The sequence below is a fragment of the Lepisosteus oculatus genome, chromosome 12 (genome assembly GCF_040954835.1).
Source record: "Lepisosteus oculatus isolate fLepOcu1 chromosome 12, fLepOcu1.hap2, whole genome shotgun sequence".
Taxonomy (NCBI): domain Eukaryota; kingdom Metazoa; phylum Chordata; class Actinopteri; order Semionotiformes; family Lepisosteidae; genus Lepisosteus; species Lepisosteus oculatus.
In genome coordinates, this window is record NC_090707.1 from 37,268,459 (window position 1) to 37,274,458 (window position 6,000).

Genomic DNA, 6,000 nt, shown 5'->3' on the forward strand with positions numbered 1-6,000 from the left:
AAACGAGAGGAAGTGGGATTCTGATTCCTTGTATTCTGGCCTGCAACACACAGAGGAGCCTGGGACGGCGTCGGCAGGGGACTGGCTGACTTGGCTGCCTGAGAAAGTCCGGAGCGAAGTTAGCTATGGCCGCCCAAGTGAGAGAGGGAACGAGATGGTGCTGCGACACTGAGGCTGCCACGCACAGGGCTCCAGCAGGGCCAAATTCGCCCACTCCGCCAGTGGCGGGGGAAGAGAGAAGACTGCTTCCGCGCTCGTGCTCGCTCAGCCCTGACAACGAGAGGGACTGTACGAGACGGAGAGGGAGCCCAGAACTGTCAGATGTCGGTGCTGTATTTTTCCACTGCGGTCACAGAGAGGGAAAGAGACTGATGGGTACTGATGTGACTCCTTCCCTGGCTGTGCATTATTTAAGCATCTGCCTGCAATTATTTAACAAGCAGCCCAGATCTCTGGAGCTTAAAAATAGACGTGCTTTTTCCACCGTTTGGCAATCTGTGCTCCTGAAATAAGAGCGGGAGAGTGCAGGAGCTGGAATCAGCTGTTGGAAAAACAGTGCATAGCCCCCCCAACACCAACAGCTGGGTCATGTCCTCAGTCCCCAGTAAAGCCCCTCTCCTCTGAAGAAGGCAGATGTGCTGTGTGCCTGTTTGTACACATCCTCTGGAGCTGGGCCACACTGGGCCACGTTGGACCTTAATGAGCCATGCTGGACCTTACTTCACCATGCTGGGCCATGCTGGGCCATGCTGGGCCACACTGGGCCACACTGGGCCATGCTGGACCTTACTTCACCATGCTGGGCCATGCTGGGCCACACTGGGCCACACTGGGCCATGCTGGACCTTACTTCACCATGCTGGGCCATGCTGGGCCATGCTGGGCCACACTGGGCCCGTTGGACCTTAATGAGCCATGCTGGACCCTACTTCACCATGCTGGGCCATGCTGGGCCATGCTGGCTCAGCCTGCGGCTCACTGCAGAGCAGAACGCTTCTCCTCCGTGAGGTGGAGGAGACGCTTCGTGGGCGGCGATGTGTTTAAATCACCACATTACCACAACAAGATACTCTTTCTTCGTTAGCAAATATGCGCATGATCTAATTTCCCTGAAGGGACCCCGGTGCTTGTCTCTCTCTCTCTCTCTCTTTCTCTTTGTTTCTCTCGCTGTGTCACTCGGCTCCATGACTTGACACAGCCTCCCTCCCTCCGCCTCCCTGCCTCAGCCTCTAAGCTCTGATCTTACCTACACTGCCCCCCCTCCCTCAAACCGCCCCCCCCCCCTACAGTGTCTCTGAACCCTGCTCTTCCCCTCACTGGATAACCACCCTCTCCCACAAGTGCCTCTGAGCTCTAATCTTATATTCCTCACCTGCCTCTCTCTCACCGCCTTCCCCTCTCTCTGCTGGGGCCTCATCGGGACTGAACTCGCGAGTCTTCCCTGGTCTCGTTTAAACGGTCTCGACCCCTGACAGTCGCCACTGCGCAGCTTGTCCAAACCCATTGAGGCTTTTCTGCTTCGTTTGGCTCAACGAGCTGTCGGCCCCCATTAGGAGCCTTGATTCTAATTGCGGGTGACACTCAACAGAGCAGCGCCAAGGCCCCACAGATGTGTGGGCTCCTCTGTCGGCTGTTTCTCTGCACACAATCTGCCTGCTGTCCCTGAGGAGAGTTTAGCAGTGTACACCACGCGTGGTGGTTTCTCCATTCTTTTTTGTTTGACGACTTCCATCTTTCCACTAATTGGCTTTGCCATGGATTAACAGTAGCACCATTCTGCTTTTCTGCAACAGGCGGTATAGCTAAGGATGTTGTCTTGTAGGTATGAACTGTTGTGACTTATAATATTATCGCAATCTGCTGTCATAATGTGCCAAAAAAGCAGTAGTAATTCAGAATATTCCACAATAAAGGAACCTCACTCTCTAAAAGGCTGTCCCAGATAGCTTTTTGTTATTGGATCGTTGAACACTAATATCAGGAGACCAGTAAGGCTCTCCTCATTAGGACTGAATGCCTGAATGGGCGACTAACCATTTCAAATACTTACAAGTTCAATTTAACCAATTAACATGTCCTTACAATCACGGTCCTCCGAATATGACACAGTCGTTACACTACATGTAATTAAATGCCTTGTCCGGAAAGGAGGGAGCTGCAGACTGAAAAGAGGAGACATTAAAGATATCTTTACACAAAGGGCGGTGGGAGTGTGGAACGCACTACCCGGCCTTGTGGTTGCAGCCGATACCCTGGTTTCCTTCCAGAATCAGCTGGACGAGATCCTTGGATTAATTAATGACTAGCTACTGTATCAACCAGGCCAGATGTGATGAACGGCCTCCTGGCGTCTCGAACTGTTCTGGGGCAGCGAGTCCTGTGGGTGTGATCGATTAGATCACCCTGCTGCAGTTGGCCACTTTTCACCCTTGGCACGGTGACCGCGATCGCCCTAATCGAAGAGTTTAACTGCTGCCGACCCCAGAACTGGGCCGTAAAGGGGAGATTAGGGAGAGGGGGAGGAGGCCAAAGTTAACCTTTGTCAGCTGTGACTTTTGCCTGGTGATTCAGCGCCGCAGAAGCTTGAAGGTGTAATTAAAGCGCGCTAATTGCTTTGGGGACTGGTGCTGTCAGCCTCGGGCTCTCTGGTGGCGGCTGAGCAGGCTGACAGCAGCTCTACGGGGGGGGGGCTGCGCTCGGCGCTGACTGCCAGCGAGCTGCACATCGGCATGGCAAGACCAGCGCAGGAGAACAGCAGGCTGCACGCTGACCTGGGTGGCCGGGTTCATAGCGGACGGTCTGGTGTCGGCAAGCTGTCCTGCCCCCCCCCCTCCCCCAGGTTCTGAAATGCTCAGGATCCGGCAGCTCAGGAAATCTGGGTCTGGGGCCAGACCGCAGAGGGAAGACAGCACTGGACAATCAGGTTGCGGCATTGATTGTGGATAAGAAGCACTGTGGCTTAAGCACTTACTTACATACCTCAGAAGCTCCAAAGCTGTGCTCTGGCTGACTGACATAACACCTTTAGGAGGTGCCACTACACTTTGCCTTTCTAACTGACTTGTCTTGACACCATGTCGTTAAAGAGCCACTGTTTGACAGACTAGGGTAACTGGATGAATTCCACTCTACTCTGTATCAGTCCAGCTCTACCTACTGTACAGTAAATTTCCCCTCTGGTGTGAGTGACTTTCTTTTCTACCTCCTGGGAAAGCGAGGCTTTCGGAAGTTCAGGGGTATGGAAAATTTTCTATACTGTTATGGTGAAAGAGTAAGCGACTGCATTGTGAAAAGCTATAGGTGAGCAGCTGGAAAAAGTGTGAGCCGGCTATATATAGAAGCACCAGAAACTATTGTTAATGCACTTGCTTACAGTCCCTGTGGAATGAAATACACTGACACAGCCCAGTCACAGGGCTCTAGACTCTTCTAGTCCCTGTGGAGTCCAGCACACTGACACAGCCCAGTCACAGGGCTCTAGACTCTTCTAGTCCCTGTGGAGTCCAGCACACTGACACAGCCCAGTCACAGGGCTCTAGACTCTTCTAGTCCCTGTGGAGTCCAGCACACTGACACAGCCCAGTCACAGGGCTCTAGACTCCTCTAGTCCCTGTGGAGTCCAGCACACAGACACAGCCCAGTCACAGGCTCTAGACTCTTCTAGTCCCTGTGGAGTCCAGCACACTGACACAGCCCAGTCACAGGGCTCTGGACTCTTACAGGCCCAGTTGTAGTGGTCTGGATCATTATACTCTGTGGAGTACTCGCACAGCCCAGGCTCTGTGTTTTACATTGCTTTGTTTCTTTTTCACACTTTTATTCTGCTGTTAGAGCAGGCAGGAAGCTGAATTAGAAAAACACGAGGATGCCACATAACTGTTGGTGCAGGGAAACACCGCTGCAAATTCCTTTTGACTTCAGGTTTTCCTGTGCAGCTCTGCGCTGGGTTGTAGATCTCACAGGACAGAGAAAAGCGCATTGCAGAAATGTGAGCAGCAGAGATGCAGTACTCTCCTAATTAATTATGGCAAGTATTACTATATCCAAGCGCAGAGATTCCCCTAATCCAACAACTCAACACAGGGGCTTTGCATTGTGTGGCAACGATACAGTCACAGACTGTGCAAACAAACACACAACTGTCAGGGGATGATGCTGACAAAGCCAGGCTGCTGCTGGGATATTTCTTTCATTCTGGTCTGGGAAAGGGCCTTCATGACCAAATGCGGGAAGCAGTTCTTTACCCAAAGAGTGGCGGGTGTCTGGAGCAAGGTGCCTAGCCACATTGTTAAAGCACAAATAATGGAAACCAGACGTGCTAGATGAGTCAGATGGCTTCATTGTGCTCGTCGTCCTTTCTGACATTCTTCTGATTTCTTTGCTGAACTTTCCAAGCATGCTGGTCATGAACGGGTTAGCAAGCAAGCAAGCAACAAAAAAAGAAAGAAATAAAAAAGAGAAGTTGACATTACAAACTCTCTCTTTTTAAACCACAAACCCAGGAAATCAATACCAGTCCTCCGCTGAACGCAGCCTTTGAAATATTTCGGAGGGAGAATCTATTCTTCAGTCAGCTCTTTAATATTGAGCTGCTGTTCAGCACGACTCCAGAGCTTGCTTGGAATCCCAACCTGAAATGCACGCAGAGCTTTGTGCTGCTTTAGTGGATGCACACATCGGAGCCAGCCCCCCTACAGGGCAGCGCCCCCTGCTGTTCTGTATGGACACCACATCTTCCCCGTGGTCACTGGCTGCCCGAGTGCATCAGCGTCACTGGCAGATTCCCCACCGAGATCCTGTGAGCTGCACTAATGTGCCATCGCACAGCGCAACTGTAATTTGTGCAGCCAGGGTGAAGGGTAAAGTTAGACAGTGGTTTAAAGTGCCAGAGACCCGCTGCTAGAAGCTGCAGTGAGAAACGGCCGCAGTTTCCCTCCCAAAGCTTTAATTCTGCCTTCTTCCACTTGATCTGCGGCTCTCTAGCCTGGCTCCCCCGAAGAGGAGGATCTCTCCACCTGGCGTTGGAGGTGCAGTAGCTAACGTGCCCTTTATTGTAAAATGAGCAATGAGTTGGGTTCGAGCCGATCATCACTAATCCAGCGCCCCAGACGTTGTGCGCATTAGCTCTGTCTCTTGCGGATCTTGCAGGACCTAGCCCAGTAGGTCAACAGCCATGCTGTGGTTTCATGTTATTCTTGAAATAGAAGCTGCCTTTAAAAACACAATTCCTCATTTTATGCCCCGAGTCCAGAGACATGCTGGTAGGTTAACTGGCTTGTGGGAATTAACTCTGGTGTGAGTGTGTGCGTCTGTGTCTGCGTTTGTGCCCCTGTGTGCCCTGTGATGGACTGGTGTCCTGCCCCGGGTGTACCCTGCCTCGTGCCCATTGCTTGCTGGGATAGACTCCAGCTCCCCCACGACTCTGAATTAGGAGAAGCGGTTAGAAAATGGGTGGATGGATGCTTGTTCAGAAATGGCACCATTTCAGATGCTGGCCTAATCCCGAGGCTTCAGAGCAGGCGAGAGGCTTGAGGCTTGAATCCTGCCAAATCGCAAACCACCTTAACAACTTCGCGAAACGAGTGCTTGAACGCGTGCAGACACATATTCCTAATTGAGTTGATTAGATGACTTTAGGGAGGAACAGTGATCGTACAATTATCATATTAGTGCTGTGCAACGCTGGGTACAGTAAGCAGTGTAGCATGAGAACTGCCTGGGGCTGATTCTTCTGCAGACAGTCCCAAGGCAGCTATACTGCTGCACAAACTGTCGTATTATATAATGGAGTAGTCTCGCGCAGACCTGGGGGTATTTTCTGAGCCTCACTGCTCTACCGGGTTAGTATACAGCACTGCCAAATTTAATTCGGCACCCTTGACAGTGATATGATAGCCGTGACAAAACACCCAGCACAAAATGGAGCAAGCAGTAGCAGCAGTACCCGGTGGAGCCTGTCCTCTATAGCATCAGGGAAATTTGAAAGTTGTTTTTCGAAAA